The sequence below is a fragment of the Pseudorca crassidens genome, chromosome 15 (genome assembly GCF_039906515.1).
Source record: "Pseudorca crassidens isolate mPseCra1 chromosome 15, mPseCra1.hap1, whole genome shotgun sequence".
NCBI classification, from domain to species: domain Eukaryota; kingdom Metazoa; phylum Chordata; class Mammalia; order Artiodactyla; family Delphinidae; genus Pseudorca; species Pseudorca crassidens.
Genome location: NC_090310.1, coordinates 66,454,818 through 66,481,919, shown reverse-complemented (window position 1 = coordinate 66,481,919; position 27,102 = coordinate 66,454,818). Strand labels below are relative to the sequence as shown.

The 27,102-nt window shown below is 49.5% G+C and overlaps 1 protein-coding gene and 1 pseudogene across 10 annotated transcripts in view; both read right to left on the bottom strand.

Moving 5' to 3' along the window:
• DLGAP4 (DLG associated protein 4) overlaps positions 1 to 27,102 on the bottom strand; it is a 202,486-nt gene that overhangs the window by 158,149 nt on the left and 17,235 nt on the right. The gene's annotated exons all lie outside the window — the stretch shown is intronic.
• LOC137206445 (inositol polyphosphate 1-phosphatase pseudogene) lies at positions 396 to 1,801 on the bottom strand (annotated as a pseudogene).

The window sequence follows — 27,102 nt, the reverse complement described above, 5'->3', positions numbered from 1 at the left end:
TTGCTGTTTCCACCACCTGGAGCGCTGCTCCTTGGATATCCACATGACTCCCACCCTCCCTCATTTCTTTGAAGTCTCTGCCAAAAGTCACCTCCTCAGAGAGGCCATCCTGGACCTGGACCCCCCTGTCTAGCCGTGCTCTCACTCTCTGTCCCTTTGCCCTGCTTTATAGCATGCAACACCACCCGGATTCTAGTACATCATATGTACTGGTTGGTTCGATGAGTCCCATCCCGAAAGTAAGCCCAGCAGGGAAGACACTATCTCTTTTCCTTACTGATGTATCTGGAGCCCCCAACCCAGTGGCTGGGACATAGAAGATGCTCAATAAATACTTATGACAGGATGAGCCCTAGCACCTGCCCTAATGTCTTTTTTTTTTTTTTTGCAGCACGAATATCAGTCATTTATTGACATTAACATTATGAACACATAATGGAAAAATGCTCCTCAAAAGAGGAAGGTGAACTTCGACTGTCAATAGGACAAAGCTGTCTTCAAAAGATAGAGAGGTGGAAACTAGGTTCACAGCTGGGTTTCGAATCCCTGAGGATGGAGCTCGTCTATGTATGTGCATCCACAGGCGCAAGGTGTCGGAGGAGGCGGCTCAGGAATGTCTCCAGCTGCTTCTTTGATCTGTAAGCGATTAGTCCTCCCTTGTTGGCCCACTGGTCCACTCCGGCAGCGCCTGTGTTTCCCACGTGGTACACCAACTGTGGCAAGTCAAGCCGCGAGTTGGGGTTTCTTTCCAAGCACTCTTTTCAGTCCACCATTCCCCCACCCATGGCCCTGAGGATGGCGTGAGCAGCACAGAGTCCCACTTGAACGTGGTATCTTCTGAGAAGATGTAAATGTCAACAAGGCCGAGGACAACACAGAGGCGCTTGCAACCAGCCCCAGCTGCCCGGAATATGCGCTCTCCACACACACGTGACAGTGCCTTGATGGTCTCCTTTTCACTGGTACTAATGACATCTGAGAATGGGTGGGAGCATTCCGCCTCAGAGCTGGGGTTTTGGGTCACTTGGCTCTGCGTTTCACTGCTGTTTCTTGTAGAGACGGGAGGCAGAAATGAATGGATATTGGTCCCCATGTAAGAAAGGCCCCAGTAGCACTGTCCTTTCCACCTGAGGGTGTTTAGGTCTTGTGATACAAAAGGTTGGTTGATGACTCCCATCAGGGGCACCCCTGTCTGTATGTCATAGACACCAATTAAAATAGTGACACACTGAAGTCCACTGGGGAAGATTCCTTGGTTGGATTTAATGTCAGCAGAACCTTTTATATACTGATAAGTTGAATCTATAGGATCCACCCAAACTCCCAAAGTGTCCTGCGGAACGTTGATCTCTATTGCATCCAGAGCTGGGTCACTAAAGACAACGTCCTGATGTACAACCTTGGCTAATGCTTCAGATGCCAACTTGTTACCATTAAGGACTTTGTTGAGAAGATCTACTGTTTCTTCCACTGTTGGACAAAGTCTCATGATAATCTTTTCCCCCAAATCATTTGTAAACTCATTGGATTCTTCTCCAAAAATTTTTTCCCCCAAGCCTGGAAACTTGTTCTCCGTACTTCCTGTACCAGTACATCAGCCAGGGGCTTGAAATCAACTGCAAACTTCTTGTTCTTTTCTCCCTCTTTCTTTTCTTCTATCAGCAGCTGGAAGAGGGCTTGCACGCCCGGGCAATGTTGGCAGCTTTCTCAGAGACACAGAGCAGCTCCCGGAGGATACCTGACATTTCTGAACCTGGCTTTTCAGTTGCAGCGTCTGGTGGAATCGACACCCACCCTCCGGGCCATCAGCTTAAGCAATATTAAATAACATTTTCCTTTGGTCATTTGAATTTAATCCTGTGCAATTTGTTACAACTCTCATTCGCATCAAGGGAAACCTAGCCATCATCACTCTTCCGGAGAGGCGATGGGTGCGTGCTGGTCGCCCAGCCTGGGGACCTGGATCCGAGCAGGAAGGGAGGTTGTGGCGCCGAGGCGAGGGGGGAGTAAAGAGGAAAGCGTATCACCTAAGCAGGGATGCGGAGCCCACTGCCCTAACGTCTTGTAGGGCATCTGCCATTTACAGCATCGTTACAACGACATGCCAGGTCCTGCCAACGGGCAGAGCTGACACGAAGATCAGGGTAATCCCAGCAGCAGCAGGTGCTACTCGCTCCTCTGTGCCATGTAATCAGGTCTCCCTAACTCTGCGAACCCTCTTCCATTATCCCCATTTTACAGAGGGAACTGTAGGCTCTGAGAGGCAAAATGACTTGCCTGAGGTCAGAGAGGCAGCATGCATTAGAGTTAGCATTAAAATCTAGATCTGTTGGGCCCACAGACACCCCACCACAACTCTAGCTTCCCTGGCCTGGCATCTGAGCCCTCAGGTCTTCAGGGTTCCTGAGTTAGGGGCGCATGGTGCTGCCAGGTGACAGGTAGGGTGAAGTCACCCTGATGGGAACAGTGCCCCCCTCTCCCCGCCAGACCAGCCTCTGGGGGCAGCAGAGGCCTCACGCCCAAAGTAGGAGGGGCCAGGCATCAGTGACTACATCCCTCTCTGGCCTCTCCAAAGGGGAGACAGAGCCCTCAGCACACGTCACCTCCCTGCCATCTGCTGCTGGGACGCACTGAGTAATCATCTACTGTGTGCAGAGGTCTGTGCTGACACCGTGGGAACAAAAGGATGTCATCACCCACTCCCTCCCCACCTGCTGGTACTGTGGGCAAGCAAGCCCCTTGTCAGCCATCATATCATCTGATCGCCCCATAGAAATAACAGCTGAGTAATATCAGGCCCATTTTACAGGCCAAGAAAGTGAGGCCCACATTTTGTCAAGCACCTGCCAATCCAGGTGTCTAAAGAAGCTGAATTCTGAGTCTCAGAAGGGTCAGGACGGGGCAGGTGCTGGCATGAAGAGAGAATGTCCCCAGGGCCAGGATGATGGCTGAGATCGCAGGAGGCCACCCCCACTGCCCTGCCCAGGAGGGACTGTCTTCACCACAACCCAGGCACTTGCTCAAGTCCCACAGCCCCGAGAAACTCATCCACTACCTCGTCTCTGCCCCCCGCATCCACAGGGGAACTGCCTCTCCAGCACATAAGAAACTGGTGCCAATGGTGGGATGGAGCCAGCCAGGCCCAAGGTCAAATTGAGCAAGGGGGAGAGACCAGGCTGTGCACATGCCAACGTCCTGCCTCCCTGTGCAGATCACTTTCCTGTCCCCAGGCACCTCCTTCAGAGACGCAGCTGGGGAAATCACGCAGCCGCCCAGGACTCCCATGCTGAAAATATGGCAACTGTGAGATGCTGACACTCTTGTTCGCTTGAGGATGGGGGGCTGGCATGAGCACCACTGTGCCCGTTGGGGCTGCTCCTCCAGGGGCAGGAAAGTGGGGCTAGGGCGGGGAGGATGTCGGTATGAGGAAGGCGGCCATCTCCTGGGGATACCGGAGATGCTGCTCTCCCAGAAGCACCTTAGGGAATTAAGCTTCCCAAGAAATAGCAATTATTGATAGATGCACTGACTGTATAATTTATCTTCCAAACCAAGAGCTTATAAGATTGAAAGGGAAGCTGTTAATAATTACTCCAGAACTGACCTGGGAAAATCATGACATGGGCACATTAATTACTGAACACCTACTATGTGCCAGCATGAACGCTGGATACTTTGCGGGCATCATCAATCTTTATCCTCATAATGACCCATGAAAAGGCACTGCAGCCACGCTGGCCTCCTCCCTGTTCCTCTGTCATGTCTGAGTTCCCACCACGAGAGCCCTTGTCTTGGGCTAAAGTACTGAAAGGTCCTGTTACAAGACACACCCCCTCACTGCCAGGACCCCATTCCCACCATAATCAACCCATTTTCAGCCACTGTGACTTCCCATTTCACAGGGAACAGACTTCAAGGTCAGGGTATGGATGAGAAAGAGGAGAAAGTGAATGGGGAAGACCTGGGGCTGGGAAGGAGGATAACTGGGGTCAGGGGTTGAATAAATGGGTCCTAAGACCTTGTAGTGATGGAAGGAAGACAGAGAAAGGAAGTAAAAGGACTTGGATAAGGTGTAGCCTTCGGGGTCCTTGGTGAGCCGCATAAACTCCACCCACTTCTCTGAATACATCGTCTACTAGCTCATCCCACACCACACACCAGGCACAACCTGTTTTTCCTGCCTCCACCACTTTGCGTGTGCTGCTCCCCCATCCATGATTCCATCTGCCAATCTCAGCTGGGCAACATCCTCCCCACTCTTCAAGGCCTGCTTGAAACACCACTGCCTCCAGGAGGCCTTCCCTGATGCCTCCTCTTTAGGGTTTACCCCTCCCTCCCCTGGGCTCAGCACCTGTTCAGGCTTCCAGTGTCTGTGGAGCGAGGCCCGAGGCCCTGCTAAGGGTGAACAGGGCTGCCTTAGCAGCCCACCAGCCCTTGCTTGCAGGGCAGTTCATCACCGAACCCCTCTAGGCAGCCACAACAGTCTCCCACCAGTGATGACAAGCGTGGGGTGCTCATAAGGGTGCAGACCCTGGACTCTGCCCACAGAGGTGCAGATCCCAGGAATCTCGACGGGGCCAGGAATCTGAAGTGTCAAGTCTCTCCAAGGGATTTCAGTATGTGCTAAATGTCAAGGCCCTCTAACAAGGCAGGTGAGGAGTAAATATCTGCTGGAATGAAAAACGTCTGCCCCTGATGTCCTGAAGGAAAGCCCTCCTGGAGTGCCTGCAAACGAGCAACAAAGACAACAGCTGACATTGGCTGGCGCTTGCCACCCACAAGGCTCAGTGCTCCTACCAACTGGGCAAACGCGCAAAGCAACCCCATGAGGCCGGTGCCATCGTTCTCCCCATCTCACAGATGAGGAAACTGAGGCTCACAGAGAAGTGACCTGCCTGAGGTCTCAAACCCAGTAAGTGGCAGAGCTACGATCTGAACCCAGGACAACTGGCCCCAGAGTCTACACCATGGTGACCACTGTGGTGTGCACTGGCCCTGGGATATGGCCACGAACAAATGACCCTGGCCCCAGTTTGCCTGCCAGCAGGGAAGAAACACCAAACACGCAAAAACACATACTTTTAAATTATGGCACATATGAGGAAGGAAAAGAATCAATGCTTCCAGAAGACAACTGCAGGAGGACTTATTGCAGATCTCCCTGATGATTGCCCTTTGCCTCAATTTTCTCATCTATATAATGGAGGAGTGGGGCCAGCTGATCCCTGGAAACTTTCCAGCTAGCACATCCCAGGAATCCAGCTTTCCTTCCTCTGGGCATTGGTTTCCCCATCTATACAGTGGGCTGGAAGGAGAGCTGAGTCAGTGGCGACCCCTTCAAACTCAGCTCCTGGGTTTCCCAAGGCCAAGTCACCCTGAGTTTCCTAGAGCCAGGTCTTCAGGTGTGCAACCGCCACCTGTTGCCATGGTAACGCTAGAGCCTAGGATGGGCATGCGGTGATGCTGGGACCTGGAAGTGGTGCCCTGGCTCCTTCCCTTCTAGGAAGGCGAGCCTCTGTATCCAGTGGACTCGTTGAGCCAGGGGAAGGGGTGGACCCTTGGCTTTGCTGGCTCATCCAGAGCCCTGCTATCTCCATATGGTGAGGATGAGGGTCCCACCCCGCTGAAGATGACCTGCCATCCAGGGCCCCAGCCACAGCTGAGAGCCATTTCGTTCTTCTCAGGGCCCCGTGGTCACTGGGCTCTATCCATGGTGCTGAAATCCCAGCAGCTCTCCTAAGACAGGGTTCCCTTTAGCAAACACTTCCAGGAGCTGACTCTGCTGGGGTTTGGGAATTCAAGAAGGAAGATTAGTACCTGGGGACAGGCAGGGAGCCATGGCCAGTCAGGCTCCACACTTCCCAGCAGTGTCATCTCAGGATGGCCCTCTGCCTCTCTGTGCCTCAGTTCCGTCCATGTAAACTGGGGACAATAAGCATTCTGACCTCATGGGTCTGCAGTGAAGAGTGAACGCACAGAAGTATGTGGTGCATGGAGGGGCCCAATGAATGCTAGCTACTAATGTTAGATTGTGTGCGTGTTATTATTCGTGAGGCTAACTATGATTGGGTGCCTGTTGTGTGCCCGGTCTTCCAAGAATTTTACCTGCGTCTACTCACACAAGTCCTGCAAAGTAAGTACTAAAATGAGGATAGGAATACAGACATTCTGGGACTTCCCTGGTGGGCTAGTGGTTAGGATTCCGGGCTTTCACCACCGTGGCCCGGGTTCTATCTCCAGTCAGGGAACTGAGATCCCTGTAAGACACTCAGTGCAGCCAAAAAAACAAAAACAAAAACAAAAACAAGAAACATTCTGAAGCTCAGAGAGGTGAAGTTAGCTGCTCAAGATCACACAGCTAGTGAAGTGGAGAGCAGAGATTCAGACCAATGGGCCTTTAAAATCACCAGATCTATCCCACTCCACTTCAGCTGTTCAGATGGGAAAACTGTGGACCAGAACCAGAGAGGCACCTGACTTACCACAAGTCCCCAGAAAACCCAGGGTCCCATCTCCCAGTGCAGATCTCTTCTCACTGCTCCAAACCAAGTTCCCCGTGGCAAGGTGAACAGGACTCCCCCGTGCCCACAGCAGCCAGAACTGCTGTCAGGCAGCTCCCTCCAAGGTGATCCCTTTGTTCTGCTGGAGGGTCCTCTGCTAAAAGCAGAGACATGAAGTGGCCCAGAGACAACATGTGTCAGCTGCAGCCATGGGCCAGCGGCCACTCACTGCCCGCCAGTGCCCTTGCCAGCAGGCATCTAAGTGCCAGGAAGAGGGCGGGCCAGGGCAGCACTGCTGGGGCCCCTCCAGCTCTGGCCTGGTTTTCCAGCAAAGAGGAGGTCCAGACATGCACCCAAGCTGCTCCCGTCCCCAATTCCCTGCTGAGTGTAGCGTGTGCGCACGCACATATGCACATGCACGCACATATGCACGCACACGCACATGTGCACATGCAGCTATAGTTCAAATCCACCCAACAGAGGGCTCCCGGTAGCCTCAAAACCCCAATTGTTTTCCTTTAAGGAGGCCCGGCCTTGACCTCTGGTGGGGGATAAGGGGCAGGGGAGGCATTAAAGAGTGGGAGGACCCAGAAACCTGGCTTCCTGTCCCAGCTCTGCTCCTTCCAAGCTGGGTGACCTTGAGCAAGTCAAAAAGTTGTCTGATGTGGTACTGCCTGTACAAAAGGGGGGTCCTTGGCCCTAGAGTAGGGCATCAAGGGGATCATGGATTGGAATGGGTTTTGAGACATTAGAATTGGTTGCTACTCACACAGTGGTGAGAGGCTTAAAGGAGAATCGCAGGGATAAATCCCAGCTCCACGGTTGGGTCCTCCTTGGTTGCCTTTGCCCCAGAGTCGGCAGCAGCCACCATCCCAGGCTCCCCATTTCCCCGTGGGCCCCTCAAATTCACTTTTCACATAGAGGCAGGAGGGGTCTTTGGAAAATGTAAAGCAGAGCTGTTCACATAACTCCAGAGCCTTCCCAGTGCACTTAGGAGGAGGCCCGAATGCCTGGCTGGGACTTGGAAGACCCCTCGGGGGTCTAACCAGCTCCCGCTCTTCTCACCAGCATCACTAACCCTGCCCCTCCCCCTCAGCCCCCGTGGCCACCCTGCCCGACTCGCTCTTCCCTGAACGCACCAGCCCCTGTCTCACCTCCGAGCTCATGCCTGTGCTGGTCCCCTCACTCGGCGCACTCTCTTCCTACCTTCACACAACTGGCTCCCTCTCATCCCACAGGGCTTAGCCAAAAGGTCATCTCCTCTGAGCAGCCTTCCCTGACGTCTAAAGTACCTCCCAGCACCACACACCAGCTCTGGCTTTTGGCTTCTGCTGCCAGTTAGAGGGAGAAGCCTCTTTGCTGGCAAACGACAAGGGTACAAAATGGGTGTGCCAGGCAGCTTGGGGCACACAAGTGGCAGAGTAACAAGTCCTGACATTGAGGAATTCCTCTGCTGAGTGGCCCTGGGCATGTCACCTGCCCTCCGTGGGCCTCAGTTTCCCCACCAGGACCATGGGTCAGAGGAGTCAGTCTCTGAGCCCCTTCTAGTTGGCTGTGGTTGCCTCCATCCAGGCCCCACCCTGCTTGACCCATTTTTCTGAGGCTTCTCTGAGCTCAGACAGTTGCTTCCTGAGGGGCCCAAACCCATAAATCACAGATAATTCCACCAAGTGCGGCGGCTGCTGGCGCCCGGGCATCTCGTGGCCATTACTCAACATCGGCGGGACTGAGGCTATTGCCAGGCGGCTTTGGCCTTCAAGGTTAGGGTGCTTGCCAATCTAAGACTTTAGCCCCTAACAGACTCCCCTTGTCCTGACAGGTCCTCCGCCCAGCCGCACCCACGTGCCCACCCTGTTGACCCTTCAGTCAACAAGTGCTCCCATTACTCCCTCTGGAGGCAGCCCCTCAGCTTCCCAGGTCCTCACAGTGTGCGAAGACTGGAGCCATCCTGCACCTGCCATTTATCAAAAAGGAGTCTGAGGCCCAGAGAGGAGGAGTGACTTGCCCAAGGTCACACAGCAAGTGTGTGGAGGCCCCTGGCCATAAAACTTCTGTTTTTGCCCCTTTCACCAGGGAGACCCCAGCCCAGGGAGAAGGCATGCAGGGCCACCGCCCAGCTCCATTCAACCCTGGGAAGACCCCAACTGGCTGTTGTGCCTGTGTTCACAGCCCCCTCTCCGACCTCAGGGGTCTGCTCCAGCTGCCAGGGGCTCCTGGGAAATTAAACCTCTTGTCCCGACATCCGGATCCAACAGGCTGTCTCCATTCCCACTCTTCAATCTGCTCAAAGTAATGAGGAGAAAGTCTAATGAGGTGTTCCCGGGGAGCTGAGCCTGTACTGCCAGGAGGCAGGAAGCAGGGAAACTGTCGTGGTGCCCACTGGGTGCTGAGGACGATGCCCCAGTAGCATCCGAAAACACTGGGAGGCGGAAGCTGGGGTGACAGGCTGGCTCTTCCCTCAAAGTCTGGGTGGCCCTGGGAGAAGCCTGTCTTCCCGTCCATTCACCCAGCCAATATCTATCAAGCACCTACTGTGTGCATTAGAGCAGAGGGAGTGACGGGGGAGAGCCCAGTGGCCTATATGGAAGTGCAGGCTCTGGGCAGACTGCCCAAGACCAAATCCTGTCTCCTTCCTGCAGGAGCACTCCTCATCTCTAAAACGGGAGCGATGGAAACTGTGCCTCTCTCAAAGGGTTACGGAGAGATCAAGGCTTCTGGAGGGGTTGGCACTGTGCCTGGCATGGAGTACTTGCTCAGTAAATGCCGGGTATTTCTATTGTCATTGTTGTTCTACGGCAAGTGCTGGGTTAGCGCCCTGAACGGGATGGATGTGGACTTAGAGCTCACAGAGCTTACCTTTCAGCAAAGGGGAGAGTCAAAACTGGTAAAAAAAAACTGTTATAAATCGTGATAAGTGTCCCAAAGGCATGGGACAGAGAAAACCAGGGGGCCAAGACAGGGTTACAGAGGGCCCCTCTGAAAAGGACAGCAAGCTGAGAATCTTGATGGATAAGAAGGAACAGGGAAGGGTTTCAGGGACAGGAAAGCGCCAGGCAAGAGCCCTGGGGCAGGGAGCAGCTCAGTGCAGCGTTCTAGGACCTGAAAAGAGGGCTGTGTAGGCAGAGGACTGAGCAGCGGGGCGCGTGTCCCCTCTCTGGGCCTCAGTTTCCCTCTCTACGCAAAGAGGGTGACGGAAATGCCCCAGGTTCTCCTAGGAACTACCAAGGAGCAGACGAATTGCTCCAGGAGGAGCCTGGGGGAGCAGTGGGAGGAGCTTGGGGAGGTCTGGCTCGAACTGCTCTCATGTGACCTTGACCAGTCCCCTTCCCCTTCACCCCCTGGGGCTGACTCAAAGCGGGGAGGGGTGCCTGACTCACTACTTGGGTGACAGCTAATAATGCTACCCCCTCCACCCACTGAATCGCAGCCCCTGCATCAAAGCACTTTGGCTCCTGACCCCCTCACCCATCTAGCCTCCTGACTGCCCCCTGAGGGGCCAGACCTAGCCGCGAGGACCGCCTGGGGTCTCACGGGAGGCTGGAGGGGGGCGCTGTCTGGGAAGCAGCTTCTCCTCTCTCTTCTCACTTTTCTCAGCCCTGCCCCCTGGGGACTCACAGTCAGGGGCCCGGGTGGGTGTGGCCACAGGGACCGAAGTGCCTCAAGACCAGCGGAAACCCCTGGGTGCACTCGGGGTGCACTCAGCTGGGTGCACGTGTCCAAGGCACTGGGCCTGGGGCTGGTGACGTAGGGAGCCCTGGCTTCCTCCCTGAGCTCCCCCACCGCCCCCACGTGCCCCACGGAGCGTGAGTCACTGAAGTGAAGCCGGCCACATGCAGGCGAGTCACAAGATGGGGCCTAGCCCTCAGCGTGTGTGCGGGTGTCCCAGGGACACCCCTCTCCTGTACCATCCCCACTTCCTGAACAGCTGGGATTTCCTGAGAGAGGGAGGGTGTGCAGGGACTGGCGGGCGGCCAGAAGGGAGGAGCTGACCCTGGGGACTGGGGGGCCCGCACCCCTACTTGGGGCTCCATTTCCAGAAGGTGAGGGGGTTGGGATCTTAGGCCTCCCTCTACCACAGAGAGGAGACACCACCCCCCACCTTCCCCTCCCCTGAGTGATTAGCATATTCATGAGGGTTGGCATGAACATGAATATGCTAATCAGACACCACTGGCTACTCCCGGTTCCTTGCCTTCCCTGCTCCTGCCTCCAGCTCTGCTGTGGCCACAGGCTCCCCCCTCAGCCTCATCCTTCTCGCTCTCACTCCCCTGGCTCACCGCGCGCCAGCCTCACAGGCTTTTCCCGGGTTCGAACTTGGCCTGCTTGCTCCTGCCTCAGCACCTTTGACATACTGTTCCCCCTGCCCTTCCCTCCGTCTCCACGTGGGCAGCTGTCACTCATCAGAGCTTAGCTCGACTTCCCAACCCCCGACTAGGTTGGGACCCTCCACTTTATCGCACAGTTGCATTTATTTATTTTTGTGGTAACTGGATGACTGTCTCCCCCACTGGACAGGCTCTCTGAGGGCAGAGGCCAGTCTGCACAGGGCCTTGCACACAGGTGGTGCTCGATACATGTTGACTAAATTGGTGATTTTTACTATTGTTCCAGCAGACTCCAGATGGGCCTCCCTGCCTCCCCCTCGCACTCGTGGCTGATTCTCCGCCAGCACCCAGCTCTGAGCAGACAGTGCTTCCCACTGCACACACAGTCTAAGAAGTGGACGCCTCAATCCTCTGACCCTCCCGCTTCCTGGACAGCTGAGGCCCCTGAGGCTCAGAGGCGTAAACCACCGGCCCACACGATGCGGGCTGCGGAGCCCAGGGCAGGAACTCAGGCCTGCCAGACCCCCAGTTCCTGGGCGGAGTAAGGGCCTCTGGGTGCCACACGGCGTCACCAGCTCCCCTCACGCCTGAGCCCAGGTGGAAGGCAACACCAGCCTGGGCCTTCTTCCCCTGGGAGAGGCGCAGAGGGGAGAGGAGTGGGCCCACCTGTGGGCCCTCATGGGACACAGCGGGGAAGGGAAGGCTGGGCTTAAAACACCCCTGCGTGGAAGCTCCTCCTTCAGAGGGGAGGGGTTATCACTACAACTCCTACCTCTGCTGCCGCAACCAACCCTTAGGATCCCAGAGCCGGGAAACGCCAGAGGAGCCCAAACCCCACCCTCCAGCTCCCAGCAGCCCCGAAACAGAAGGGGCTGCTGACCCACCTTCCCCTCAGGCGTCTCTGTTCACGGCTGAAAGGCTCAAGCCTCCCCTCTACCTGGACTTCCCTCCCCTCCTTCCTCAACTGCTAGGGCATGCCTGATCATCCTTCAAGACCCAAATCTGGACTTTCTCGGAGCCCACCCCTAGCAGTCCCAGCGGCCTCCACTGCACCTACAGCTGCCCTCTGATCCCTCCCCACAGCATGGCGCTGGACCCAACAATGTGACTTGAATGAATTCTTGGGTGACTGGGCAGTAACTCCTAAAACACTCCATGGGTTCTAGCTTTGCCCTCAGGCCTGGAACATGTCTGACCTCCCATGGGCATGTGAATAAAAAAATGTGGGGCTTGAATCTGGGCTCTGTCCATTCGGCAAGTAACTTAACCTTTCTGGGCCTTACTTTCTAATTTGCAAAATGGGTTTAGTCATCCTGATTGAGAATGTGGGAAACGCTGTAGCTACTGAGTCTTACCCACCTCCTCTCCCCCATGTTCCCAGCTCCCCTTTTTTACCCCCAAGTCCAAAAGCTTCCAATGGATTAGCTGTTAAGGGGAGGCAGGGGTGTGGGCACAGCAGGGAGAGGGCAGAGACAGAGACTAGGTGCTGGTGGGGTGTCTGTGTGGGGTCTGCCGGGCTCCAGCAGCCCCAGAAGGTCCAGCAGGTAGGAGCAAAGCTGGACCATTGTCCACTCTGGTTGGATTCAGGGCCACAGTGAGGTCAGGGCACATGGAGGGAGCAAAGGAAACCAGTGCAGGGAGGAGATGCTGATGGTGCAGCCTCCTCTGGGGCACAGCTGGGCCTTCCAGTTCCCCTGCCCCTGGGATTGCGAACCCCAATGCCTCCCCCCCACCCAAGTCCCACTCACATGGAGAGTGTGCAAACCAGGAAAGTCACTCAGCCACAAACCTATTGGTACTGTATGCCAGCCACCATTCTGGGGACTGGAGATAAGACGTGAGCAAAATGAACGTGGCTAGTGACCTTGAAGTCCACTGGGAGAGATGGAAATTAAACAAACAACTGTATAATATTTCAGGGTGTGACCTCTGTCATGAGGCAAAGTAAAGCAGGATAAAAGATGGAACAGGGCTCTTTGAGGAGGTGACATTTGAACTCAGGACTGAATGAAGTGAGGGGGGAAGCTCTGCAGGTATCTTGCGGGCAGAAAGTTCGAGGCAGAAGGAACAGCAAGTGCAAGGGCCCTGGGGCAGAAATTTGATTTTGATGCAGTTGCCAACATTGGTCGAGGGAGTGAGCACCAGATGGAGCATAACAGTTGTCAACTGGGTGACCTTGGTGGTGAAAAACTTCAGCTCTGTAGCTTCTGTCTCCTTATCCATCAAATGAGCACAGAAAGATGTCTTGGGTGGTTACAAGGATGAAAATGGAGGAAGTCGGTGGAGGAAGCGCCCTGTAGCTCAGGGCAACACAAAAATAGATGTTCAGTAAGTGTGGACTGGATTGGCAAATGTAACTGGGGAGGTGGGAGGATGGCCACAGGATGGGAGCGGCTCTTAGAAACAAGAGTCTTACAAAAGGGCTATAGTCCTTCCCTCCATAACATTCCTCTTGACCTGATCTGCTAGGTCAATGCAGGCACCTGAGTTTGCAACTCTTGGGAATAAACCAGCAATTGAAGGCAGAAGACCAGGCCCCTAAGAGGGGGCAGCTCTGAGAATCCAGGTCCCAGGGAGGGGGTGGGGAAGGCTTTCCAGAAAGGATGGGCAAGGGTGGAGGGAGGCACCAAAGATGGGGAAACAGCCTGTGCAAAGGTAAAGCGCAGGTCCAGACTCCTGCGTGTTCCGGGACAAGAAGAGGAAAAGAGAGAGAAAGAGAAGAGTGACGACATCAGTGATAAATGGCAGCTCATGTTTATAGAGCATATGCCGTGTGATCCTCACAGTCCTGACAATCACAACCACATAACCCTGAGCACTCACTGAGTGCTCAGTATGGGCCAGACGCTTGGATCTTCTCTGTCCTTTTTAACAACCTTATGTACGAGGCAAGAACTCGGCATTCCCATTTTACAGATGAGCAAACTGAGGCTGCGGGCCGTTAAGCAATTTGCCCAGGGGCCTGCAGCCAGTATGTGGCAAAGACAAGACTCAAACCCAGATGTGTCCCAAAAGCTCTCCACCACCAGGCCCACAGCCTCCTGTAGGAGAGGGCACTAGGGAGCCACAGAAGGTTCTGGACAGGAAACTAAAGTCATGTGACTTTCGTCCTGGGACAATCTTCTGGTGGCATCACAGGAGGGCTGAAGCCCCACAGTGGCTGCTGCCATGGTCTCAATGGCAGGGCCTCCTGCCTTAGTATTCCTGTGGAAGGGACCCCAGACCCCAGACCCCAGCGCAGAGGCCCCCAGCTCTGTAAGGCAGGGAGCAAGTACTCAGCAAGGCTTCCTCCCACCCACCCCAGGGGCTTGGGCACCAGCTCCAACCTGTAGCTTTAATTAAAAGGCTTTTTCAAACCATTAGCAGCAATAATAATAAAACCCCAAATAGGAACAATAAAACAGTACGACAGTCGGAGAATTAAAATGGGCACCTGGCTTTCTGCCACCCCCAGGGGGCTATTTGGGGCGCAGGCGGGAGGCACAATTTTCACCTCCAATAGACATGTCAGTTCCAGACACAGGCTGGGATGGGATGGATTCAGAGAAAGGGACCACCCTGTGCCAGGGACTCAGCTGCCCCCGGGCCACTTTGGGGACCCTCACAAGGAGGGCTTCAGCTGCGTGTCCCAGCCCCCGTCTTGGGAGTCAGTGTCTCCCTCCTGTCCCCCTACACAGCCCAACACAAAGCCAACAGGCCCTGCCACTAAAATCTAATTGGCCCCTCACCTCCACATCCACAGCCCCTGTCCTGATTTGGTCCACTTTTATCTCCCCCGAGAAACACACCAGCCTCCTACCAGGGGTCTCCATGTTCATCTGGGTCCCTGCAACTAAGCTCAAGCCAAATGCTGCCTCTACTGTCACCCCCTCAGATCTCGCCAGTGGCTCCCTACCTCCTCTAGCACCCCTGCCCCTGCCCTCAGGGACACCCCCCTCTCATCTGTCCCTGAGTGAGCCCAGACTTTCTCCACCGCAGGGCCTTTGCACAGTCCACGTGGGAGACCCTGCAGCCCATACCTCCCTGACAGACTCCCTCACCTGGTAGAGCTCAGCCTCAACACCACCTCCTGAAAGCCTCTGATACTTGCCCCCCTCCCCAGACCCCTCCCATCATTCTTTCCAAGGCTAGAGCATTTCTGTCCATTTCTTGACTGCCTACGCTCCGCCTCACACGTGAGATCCCTGTGAGGGTACGGACCGGGTCTGGCTTGTTTGCAGCTTTGCCCCAGTGCCTCGCACTGTGCCTGGCACACAGTAAGTGCTCAATCAATGCTTCCTGAATGATCCAGCAACCATGACCTCCCTGCTGTCTACTGAGCCCTGCCCTCCCTCCCTCCCTGCAGTCCAAGGAGCCACTGCTCCCCAAATATCTGGTCATCCTTGTGGGTAGCTGGGGGCGGTGGCTTTCTAGCCTCCCTGGGTTTCTTGCTCCTGAGGCCTCTACAGGTGGTTCCATGAGACTTCCAAGCCTTTGCTTTCACTCTGTAATGGCAGGGACCAGGGAAAATGGTCTCCAAGATTTCGGATCTAGGTTTTCACCCATTTAGGATCTAGGTTTTCGCTGGCCACCCCGGTGCCAGCACTGAGCTGGGTACACAGGGTCCAGGGCCTGGGACCCACCCTTGGGGGGCTTACAGGCCAGCAGGGGTGATCAAGCCAGAAAGATCTGTGTTACAAAGTGCCATGGTGTAATAACGCAGGGCAGAGCGGGGAGTGGTTTGGGGGCTGGGCCACGTAGCCACACGTTCATTTGGATCCTCACCCCACTACTCACTTGCTGTGTGACTTTGGGCAAGTGACCTCACCTCTCTGAGCCTTAAGTTTCCTCATGAACATGTGGGACCACTGCATGAGGAATCAAAGCCACAGCCTGGGTAAAGAACAGAGCACAGAGCCTAAAGCACTGTTCGTGCACTGGTGGGGGCTGCTGGTGAGGGAAGATGAACAAGGGGCTCTGAGAGAGGCAGGTGTGACTGCCTGAAGGAATCAGGGAAGGCTTCAGAGAGGAGGTGACATGGGAAATGTCTTGAAAAATGAACAGGAGTTCGTGAGGCCTGAGGGGAAAGCACGTGCAAAGGGTGGAGTGAAGAGGGAGTGTCAGGGAGCAGACCCTCATTGTAGCCCCAGCACTAGAGAAGCCTGACTATGAAAGCCTGGGCTGCCACACCCAGAAGGGGTGGCCCTCCCCCCAAAGGACATCCGCTTACAGAGTTGGGTGGGTTGTTTTTTCTTTTAGTGTTTTTTTAAAAAAACGCCTTTATTAACTTCTTATGAAAACTTTCAAACATACACGAAGGCAGGGAGAAGAGCCCCATTTATGTGGTGTATTTTAAGCTGGGTGAGTAGGTAACCCTGGCATGCGGGGCCCCCTCGCACTCTGACCTCTGCTTTCTGTCACTCTAAAGAGAGACCAGATGGCCTTGGAGAGAGGACAGAGGACTCTACTCAGCCAGCAGCTCTCATGCCCTCCCAACTCCTAGAACCAACCAGGCAAAGTCTGAACCAATCATGTTCAGACGTCAGAGCTGGAGGTAGCAGTTCTCTTTTACCAACTCTGGTGAAAAAGGAAAAAGAAAGAAAGTCTTTTCCCAGCCAGACTACATTTCCTGCATCTGAGAGGGTGAGAATTTGCTCTTGGAAGGAAAGAAAAGAGTCTCCTGTCTGGAGCTTCCTCTTTGAACCTCCATGAATATACATGGCGGCAGGCAGAAGGCTCTTTGAGATGCTAACAGGTTACCTTACTTTGGGAAATTGGGGTCATTGGCTTTGAGGGGACCTCGAATGGTGCGGGGGGAGCTAGGATGAGATAGCAGGTGCTGGAGAGACTGGAGACCCGGGTGGCCAGCTCTGACCTTGGGCAACTCCTTTCCCTTCTGAGCCTCCATTTTCTCACCTGTGAAATGGGAACACTCCCTCCTGGGGCTGGCAGGGACAGAAGATGATGCTAAGTGACACACCCAACATGGCACCTGGCACACAGTAGGCGCCCAACACTTGCCGGTGCTTATTTCACTGAACCCAGAGCTGGGAGGGACCACTGGAACAGTTAATAATGGAGAAGGATGGGATTGGCAATCCATCCGACCTGAGTTCAAGTCCTTGCTCTGCTTGCCACTAGCTCTGTGCCGTTGGGTAAGAAACATCACCTCTCTGCACCTCAGTTTCCTCATCCGTAAAACGTGAAGACTTCTGTTTACCTACCCTGGGTGCTGTGGGGATGAAAGGAGCTAAGATATACGCAAACTCTGGTCAACACTAACATACAAAGCCAATCTTATGGTCCTTGAGGTTCACGATCATGGCTTTGGCTCCTCGCTGTAGCCGAGGCCTGGGATGGGTGGGACAAGGCACGGGCCAGGCAGCGGAAAGGCTGCAAGCTGACAGAAGAGGGGCCTTGTAGATCAGCGCACTTCTCGGTGAAGAAGATGAGGCGCAAAGACTAGGAAGGACTCACTGGAAGGACGGGAACCCTTTGCCCTGCCCAGCTCCTTGATCTGTCCTTCATCCCCATGGTAACCGCACTCCTCAACCCTCAACGCCTCCCTGGTCAGTCTCCACACTGCTGGGATGACTGGCCCAGCCAGCCTCCTCATGGCGCCCCTTCTCCAGATGAAAAGTCTCATGAAATGCAAATCTGATCACGTCGCCTCCTCGCCCCAAGCTCTCCAACGGCTCTGGCTTGACTCAGGGAAAAGGCCAAGTCCTTCCTACAGCTATATGCCCCCTTATTTCTATGACCTCATCTCCTGCTACTTGCCCCCCATTCTTCCCAGCCACATGAGAAGTATATGGAAGATGCGGTCTCCTTGGCACACAGTAGGTGCTCTAGAAACAGCCTTCGAATGACTGTGAGTCAGTAAGTGAACAGAAGTCAAAGCTTCCATTTCTGCCTCCGTCTTTAGTGACGTAAGGAACTCTGCTGCTAGAGAACCCCCCTCCTCTGGCCCCTCTCCCTGGGGACAGGGCAAGTACTGGGCAGAGGTTGGGCAGGCAGTGGGCCAGCAGCCTGGGTGACCCCTGTCCGGCTCTGACTGCTGCTCTGACTGCATGCAGGGCTAATAGCTACAACTCCAGAGCAAAGTGAGTTAATGAGGAAGATTAATGTTCCCATGTTGCTCCCGTTCCCTCCACGGCCATCAGGGAGCTGGAGGAGGGACATCTGGGGCTTTGGGGCACCGGCCTCTGGGTGGCTGGGGTGCCTGACCCCACCCAGCCTGGCCACATGGCCTCTCCTACTCTTCTCCCTGACACAGGTGTCATCCACGAAGGGAAGGAAACCAACAGTAGATGCCACTGGTGTGCAGGCATTGGACATGGGGGCCCGTTTATTATTCACATGTGGAAACAAGTGTCCCCACTGGTCAGAGGGGGAACCAGAGGCCCAGAGAGAAGGCCCAGAGAGATGGGGTGGCCTGCCCAAGGGTCTCCAGCTGGGTTGAGCTGTCTCTCTCACATCTCTCATCTTGCGAGGGAGATGGAGCCCCACTTTGGACTGACAGTCCCCACCCCTCACCACCTACACTAGAGGCAATGGTGAATGACTATAATAAGAATAGTAATAATAACAATGACAACAGCTGACACTTACTGTTCACCGGGCACTGTGCTAAAAACTAAACAGTCACTAAAGTCTCAACAACCCTATGAGACAGAGCCTCTTATATGCGCATTTTAAGGATGCAGAAACTGAGGCACAGAGCAGCAAAGATGCTTGACTGAGGCATACCGTAAGTGGACCTTGAATTCTATCTGCTCCAGCACCTCCCTCCACAGCCTCCTTTCAGATTCCAACCCAGGCTCTGGTCTAGGAGGTGGAGGACCGGTCACCCGGCCCTTCTCCAGCCCTGCCACTCCCACCTCTAGCCTGGCCCATTGGGTTTCTCACCCCTTTCAAAAGAAGTTTTGGAAGAATGACACACATTGTGTTTTAACTGCCATCTATTTTTTTCTCCTCATTATAAAAGCAATATTTGTTCACTGTAGAAAACTAGAAGAAAACAGAAAAGCATTTAGAAAATAAAATGATTCCTCTCCCAGAGATGACCATTTTTGATATTCTGGGCATGTTGTTCTAGTCTTTTTATTTTCCATATATAATCATTATCAAAACATTGCCCAGCAGCACAAGATTTGCTCTGTACTTGGCCCTGTGCTGAGTATCTGGTACACATTACCTCATTTAACCCTCATATGATCTCATTTCATCCTCACTACAGCAAGATAATACAATGATTAAAATCCCAATTTTATAGATAAGCAAATGTAGGTTCAGAGAGGTAAAGTAATATGTCCAAGGTCACAAAGCTGATCACTGATCCAGCCAGGTTCAAACTCACATCTTTTGGCTCTAATAATCTGAACTGTTTTCTTATGATAACTTCCTGGTGCTGGAATTGCCAGGTCAAGCATATGTAAAATTCTACGCTTTTTAAATCCTAATTTAAAAAAATTCTATACCAACCTGTCCTAAAAAAAGGGGGTCTCAATTTGCACCCTTGTGGATCTGGGGCATGACTGGCCAGGGCCTAATGTCCTCCCAGCTGGAAGCCCCATGTCTCAACACAGAAGGAACCAGAAGAGATGCTGAGTCAACAAGTTAAGAGTTGTACCCAGTTACCTGACACCTTAGCCACTCTGTCACTGTGTACTTTGATCTTAGAAGCAAGTCCTATAAGGAAAACAGAATGCCCTCAAATGCAGGTATCCCTCAGCCTACCTGACAGGGAAACTAAGTCAGAAGTGGCTTTCCCCAAGTTTTCGGCTTGGTACTTCCTCTCTGTTCCTGAGTGTCACTCTATCATGTGAAAAACTGTAAACCTTCAGATCCAGTAAATTCAATGAATCCAAGGACAAGAAGTAGGAAGAAAACTATACCAAGGTAAATCATAATCAAACTGTTCAAAACCAGTGAGAAAGAGGAAATCTTAAAAGCAATCAGGTTAAGGGACTTCCCTGGTGGTCCAAGGGTTAAGACTCCACGCTCCCAATGCAAGGGACCTGGGTTCAATCCCTGGTCAGGGAACTAGATCCCGCATGCCGCAACTAAGAGCCCACATGCCGCAACTAAAGATCCTGCATGTCACAACAAAGATCCCGTGTGCTGCAACTAATACCTGGTGCAGCCAAATAAATAAATATTTTTTTAAAAAAAAGCCATCGGATTAAAAAGAAAAGTTACATACCGAGGAAAAAAGACGAGAATGACAACAGATTTCTTGCCGAAGATAATGCAGTGAGAAAGCAGGGAACGACGTCTTTAAAGTATTGAAAGAAATAAATCTGTCAACTTAGAATTCTATGTCTAGCAAAGATAACTTTCAAAAATGAAGGTTAAAAATAAAGACTTTTTCAGACAGAGAAGCTGAAAGAATTCATCACCAGCAGACCCACACTAAAAGAAAAGTCAACGTCCCTCAGGCTTCAGGAAAACGATACCAGAGAGAAATGTGGAGCTACAAAAAGGAATGAAGAGCACTGGAAATGGTAACTACATAAATAATATGTAGGATTATTTTTCTCATTATTTAAATCTCTTTAAAAGATAACTTACTCTTTAGACGAAAATAATAATAATGTCATGTTGTATTTAAAATATGTAAAAGTAAAATGCATAATATAATAGAATAAGAATGTAAGAGTCTTATATTATACATGAAGTGATATAATATCACGTGAAAGTAGATGGTGATAAGTTAAAGATGTATACTATAAACTATACAGGAATAACTAAAATAACAAAGCAAAGAGTTATAGCTAATAATCAACAAGAGATAAATAGAATTATAAAAACATTTAATTAATCCTAAAACACGGGCAGAAGAAGAGGAAAAGGGGAACAAAGAACAGACAGGACAAGTAGAAAACAAATAGCAAGATAAAAGATTTAAACCTAACCATATTAACAATCACATCAAATGTAAATGGTCTAAATACTCCAACTAAAAGGCAGAAATTTTCAGATTGGATAAAGAAATAGACCTAACTATATGCTGCTTATAAGAAATGCACTTCAAATATAAAAATAAAACCAAGTGGGTTAAAAGTAAAAGGATGGAAAACTGTAGACCATTTTAACACTAATTAAAGGAAAATAGGAGGGGGACTTCCCTGGTGGTCCAGTGATTAAGAATCCATCTTGCAATGCAGGGATGCCAGTTCGATCCCTGGTCGGGGAACTAAGATCCCACACGCCGTGGGGCAACTAAGCCTGGGGGCCACAACGAGAGAGAAGCCCATGCACCGCAACGAAGAGCCCGTGCACGGCAATGAAAGCTCCCACGTGCCGCAACTAAGACCTCAGGCAGCAAATAAATAAATATTTTTTTAAAAAAAATTAAAAGAAAAGAAAGAAGAAAACTGGAGGGCTATATTTACATTAGAAAAAGTATGTTTAGAGGATAAAGAAAGTCATCTTATAATGATTAAGAGGTCAATTCATCAAGAGGAACAATAATCCTAAATATTTGTGTATTTAATAACAAAAGTGCAAAATACATGAAGCAAAAAGTGATAGACAATCCCCAATTATAGTCAGGGATTTCAATATCACTCTCTCAATAATTGATAGAACAAGTGAAACAGAAAATAAATAAGGATACAGAAGACTTGAATAAGACCATCAACCAACTTGACCTGACATTTATAGAACCCTCCACCCAATAACAGCAGAATACATATTCCTTTCATGGAACACTTACCAAAATAGACCATACTCTGGGCCATTAAAAAAGTCTCAACACATTTTAAAAGATTCGATTCATACAAAATACATTCTATGATCACAATGGAATTAAAGTAAAAACCAGTAACAGAAAAATCCCTGGAAAATCCCCAAATATTGGGAAACAGAATAATACACTTCTAAATAACCCATGGGTCAAAGGGATATCAACAGGGAAATTAGAAAATTTTGAACTGAATGAAAATGAAAACAAAACATCACATATCAAAATGTCTGGGACGCTACTAAAGCAGTACTTCGGGGAAACTTTACAGCACGAAAGGCCTGTATTAGTGAAGAAGAAAGGTTTCAAACCAATGACTTCTGCTTTTACCTTAAGAAACTAGAAGAACAAATTAAACCAAACTAAGTAAGAACAAGGAAATAATAAAGATTAGATGGGAAATCAATAAAAAAAGAACACAGAAAAGTAATAGAGAAACATCAGACACACTAAAAGCTGGTTCTTTGAAAAGGTCAATAAAATTGAAAAATCTCTAACCAGATGGATCAAAGAAAGAAAATATAAAAAGAGAGGGAGAGAAGACACAAATTACCAATGTCAGGAATGAAAGAGGTGACATCACTACAGATTACACAGATATTAAAAGGATAATAAGGTTCAAAACTTATTACAAAGCTATAGTAATAAAGTCAGGATGGTACTGTTATAAGGATAGATCAATGGAACAGAATTAGGAGTCCAGAAAAAAAATAACCCTCACATTTATGGTTAGCTGATTTCCAACAAGGGTGCCACGACCATTCAAAGGGGGGAAGAACAGCCTTTTCAACAAATGGAGATGGAACAACTGAATATACACATGCAAAAAAAACCCCAAAACACGAAGTTGGACTACCTCACACCATGTACAAAAAATTAACTCAAAATGGATCAAAGACCTAAATGTAAGAGCTAAAACTATAAGGCTCTTAGAAGAGAACACAAGTGTAAATCTTTACAACCTTGAACTCGGCAATGGTTTCTTATATATGACACCAAAAGCACATGCATTAGAAGAAAAAAATAGGTAAGTTCGACTTCATCAAAATTGAAAAGAACTACAAAGGACACTACCAAGAATGTGAAAAGACAACTCATAGCATGGGATAAACATGTGAAAATCGGGGACTTCCCTGGTGGTCCAGTGGGTAAGACTCCGCGCTCCCAATGAAGGGGGCCCGAGTTTGATCCCTGGTCAGAGAACTAGATCCCACATACATGCCGCAACTAAGACCCGGCACAGCCAAAATAAATAAATATTTTAAAAAATGTGAAAATCATATATCTGATAGAAGACTTATATTCCAAAGTATATAAAGAACACTCACAGCTTAATAATATAGAGATAAGTAGTCCAATTTTAACATGGACAAAGGATTTGAATGGACACAAGTGGTCAATAAACACATGCTCAACACCGGTAGCCATTGAAGTAATGCAAATCAAAACCACAATGAGACACAACTTCACATCCACTAGGATGGCTATAATTAAAAAGACAGACAGCTACAAATGTTGGTGAAAATCCGGAAAAATTGGAACCCTCATACACTGCCGTGGAAATGAAAAATGGTGTAGTCACTTTGGAAAACATCCTGGAAGTTGCTCAAAAGCTTAAACACATCATATCAATCAGTGATTCCACTCTTAGATATATAACCCCAATATGAAAGCATATGCCCACACAAAAACCTATATACAGGGCTTCCCTTGTGGTGCAGTGGTTAAGAATCTGCCTACCAGTGCAAGGGACACATGTTTGAGCCCTGGTCCAGGAAGATTGCACATGCCGCGGAGCAACTAAGCCCGTGTGCCACAACTACTGAAGCCCGCACGCCTAAAGCCTGTGCTCCGCAACAAGAAAAGCCACTGCAATGAGAAGCCTACGCACCGCAATGAAGAGTAGCCCCTGCTCGCCACAACTAGAGAAAAGCCCACACGTAGCAACGAAGACCCAACGCAGCCAAAAATAAATAAATTATTTTTAAAAAACCTATATGCAATGCTCATAGCAGCATTATTTGTAATGGCTAAAAAGTGGATACAACATAAATGTCCATAAATTGAAGAATGGACAGATAAAATGTAGTGTATCCATACAATAGAATACCATTCAGCAATAAAAATGAATGAGGTACTGTTACATGCTACAACTTGTATGAACCTTGAAAACATTATGATAAGTGTAAAAAGACAGTCACAAAAGGCCATATATTGTATGATTCCATTTACATGAAGTGTCCGACATAAGCAAATCAATAGAGATGGAAAGTAGATTAGTGGTTGCCCAGGACTGAGGGTAGGGGAGTGGGTAGTGGGAAAAGGGGAGTGGCTTCTAATAAGGATACAGTTACTTTTGGGGGTGATGAAACGTTCTAAACTTGATGTGATGATTGGTGTACAACTGTGTACAATGGTATTAAAACCATTGATTTTCACAATAAATGCTGGAGAGGGTGTGGAGAAAAGGGAACCCTCCTACACTGTTGGTGGGAATGTAAACTGGTACAGCCACTATGGAGAATAGTATGGAGGTTCTTTAAAAAACTAAAAATAGAGCTACCATATGACCCAGCAATCCCACTTATAGGCATATATCCAGAGAAAACCATGGTCCAAAATGATACATGCACCCCAATGTTCAATGCAGCGTTATTTACAATAGCCAGCACACGGAAGCAACCTAAATGTTCATCGACAGAGGAACAGATAAAGAAGATGTGGTACATATATACAATGGAATATTACTCAGCCATAAAAAGGAACAAAATAGTGACATTTGCAGAGAGAGACGTGGCTGGACCTAGAGACAGAGTGAAGTAAGTCAGAAAGAGAAAAACATATATCATATAATATCGCTTACATGTGGAATCTAGAAAAATGGTAGAAATGAACTTATTTGCAAAGCAGAAATAGAGTCACAGAGGTAGAGAACAAACTTATGGTTACCAAGAGGGGAGGAGGGTGGGATGAAATGGGAGATTGGGACTGACATATGTACACTACTATGTATGAAATACACAAACTAATGAGAACCTAATGTATAGCACAGGGAACTCTATTCCATGCTCTCTGGTGACCTAAATGGGAAGGAAACCTAAAAAAGAGTGGATATATGTATATGAATGACTGATTCATTTTGCTGTACAGCAAGAAACTAACACAACATTGTAAAGCAATTTTACTCCAATAAAATTTTTTTAAAACATTGATTTTTATACTTTAAATAGGTAAATTGTATGGTATATAAATTATATCTCAATATAATATATAATAATAAAATTTATAATATATATAAATTATATCTCAATAAAGCTGTTATTTTTTAAAAGGGATAACAAAGGAATATGATGCACAACTTTATGCCAATACATTTGACAACTTAGATAAAATGGACAAATTTCCTTGAAGATACAAATTACCAAAGCCCATGGAAGAAGCTATAGGCAACCTGAATAGCCCTATATTTATTAAAGAAGTTGAATTTTTAGATAAAACTTTCCCACAAAGAAAACTCATGGCTCAGATGGCTTCACTGGTGATTCTAAACAAACATTTGTATGCTAATTCTATACAAACTCTTGTAAAAGACTGAAGAGAGGGAAATACTTTCCACTGCACTTTATGGGGCCCTGATACCCAAACCAGACAAACTCAATACAATAAGTGAAAACTACAGACCAACAGCCTTCATGAATATAGATGTCAAAATCCTAAACAGGGACTTCCTTGGTGGTCCAGTGGTAAAGAATCCGCCTTCCAATGAAGGGGGCTCGGCTTCCATCCTTGGTCAGGGAACTAAGATCCCACATGCCGCGGGGCAACTAAGCCTGGGCGCCACAACTACTGAGCTCGCATGCCTCAACTAGAGAGCCCAGGTGCTGCAAACTACAGAGCCCACACACTCTGGAACCCACGTGCCACAACTACAGAGCCCACACACCCTGGAGCCTGTGCGCCACAACTAGAGAGAAGCCCGCGCGCCACAACGAATGATCCCGCATGCCTCAAAGAAGATCCCGTGTGCCGCAACTAAGACCTGATGCAGCCAAAAATAAATAAGATAAATAAATAAATCTTTAAAAAAAAACCCAAAACCCCTCTGCTTTACAGTACTAAAACGCTGTGCAATGAATATGATGTATTTTTTTTTTAAATCCTGGTACTTCCCTGGTAGTGCAGTGGTTAAGAATCCGCCTGCCAATGCAGCGGACACAGGTTCAATCCCTAGTCTGAGAAGATCCCACATGCCGTGGAGCAACCAAGCCCAAGCGCCACAACTACTGAGCCTGCACTCTAGAGCCCACGAGCCACAACTACTGAGCCCATGAGCCACAACTACTGAAGCCCACGCACCCTAGAGCCCACACGCCACAACTACTGAGCCCACTCACCACAACTATTGAAGCCTGCATGCTCTAGGGCCCATGTGCCGCAACTACTGAGCCTGTGTGCTGCAACTACTGAAGTCCACTCACCTAGAGCCCATGCTCCACAACCAGAGAAGCCACCGCAATGAGAAGCCCGTGCGCCGCAACGAAGAGTAGCCCCCACTCGCCACAACTAGAGAAAGCCCGCATGCAGCAATGAAGACCCAACGCAGCCAAAAAAAAAAAAAAAAAAAAAAAAAAAAAAAAAAATCCTAAACAACATTTCAGCAAATCTAATTCAACAATATGTTAAAAGGTCAAGTGGGTCTCACCTTAGGAGTGTAGAGTTGGCTCAACATTTGAAAATTAATCAATGTACTTCATAACAGAATAAAAGAGAAAAACCATGGGATCATCTCAAAAAACACAGAAAAAGCATTTCACAAAATCCAGTAACCATTCCTGGTTTTTAAAATTCTCAGCAAACTGGGAATAGAAGGAAAATTCCTCAACCTGAAAAAGGCATCTACAAAAACCCCACAGCTAATATCATATTTAATGGTGAAAGACTGAAAGCTCCTTTCTAAGATCAGGAACAAGACAAGGATGTCCACTCTCACCACTCCTATTCAACACTGCCCTGGAGTTTCCAGCCAGGGCAATAAGGCAAGAAAATGAAACAAAAGGCATCCAGACTAGAAAGAAAGAAATAAAACTATCTTTATTTGCAGATAACATGCTCACGTATAAAGAAAATCCAATAGAAGCCACACACAAAAAAGCTATTATAACTAATAAGTAAGCTTACCAAGGTGCAGGATATAAGATCAATATACAAGTATCAATTTTTCTATATACTAGCTACAAACAACCAGAAATTAAAAATTTTAAATACCATATACAACAGCATCAAAAATATGAAATAGGAATAAATATGGCAATAGACGTGAAAGACCTGGATACAGGAAACTAAATTATTGCTGAGATAAGTTTTTAAAAAACACCTAAATAAACTGAGATATCTTGCTCATGGATTAGGAGATTCAATATTGCTAAGATGTTCACTCTCAAATTGACTTTTGACAAAGGAGCAGAGATAATCAGCAGAGCCATAAGGGTTTTTTCCACAAATGGTGCTGGAATGATAGAACATTTATGAGTAAAATGTGAAATTTAATCCA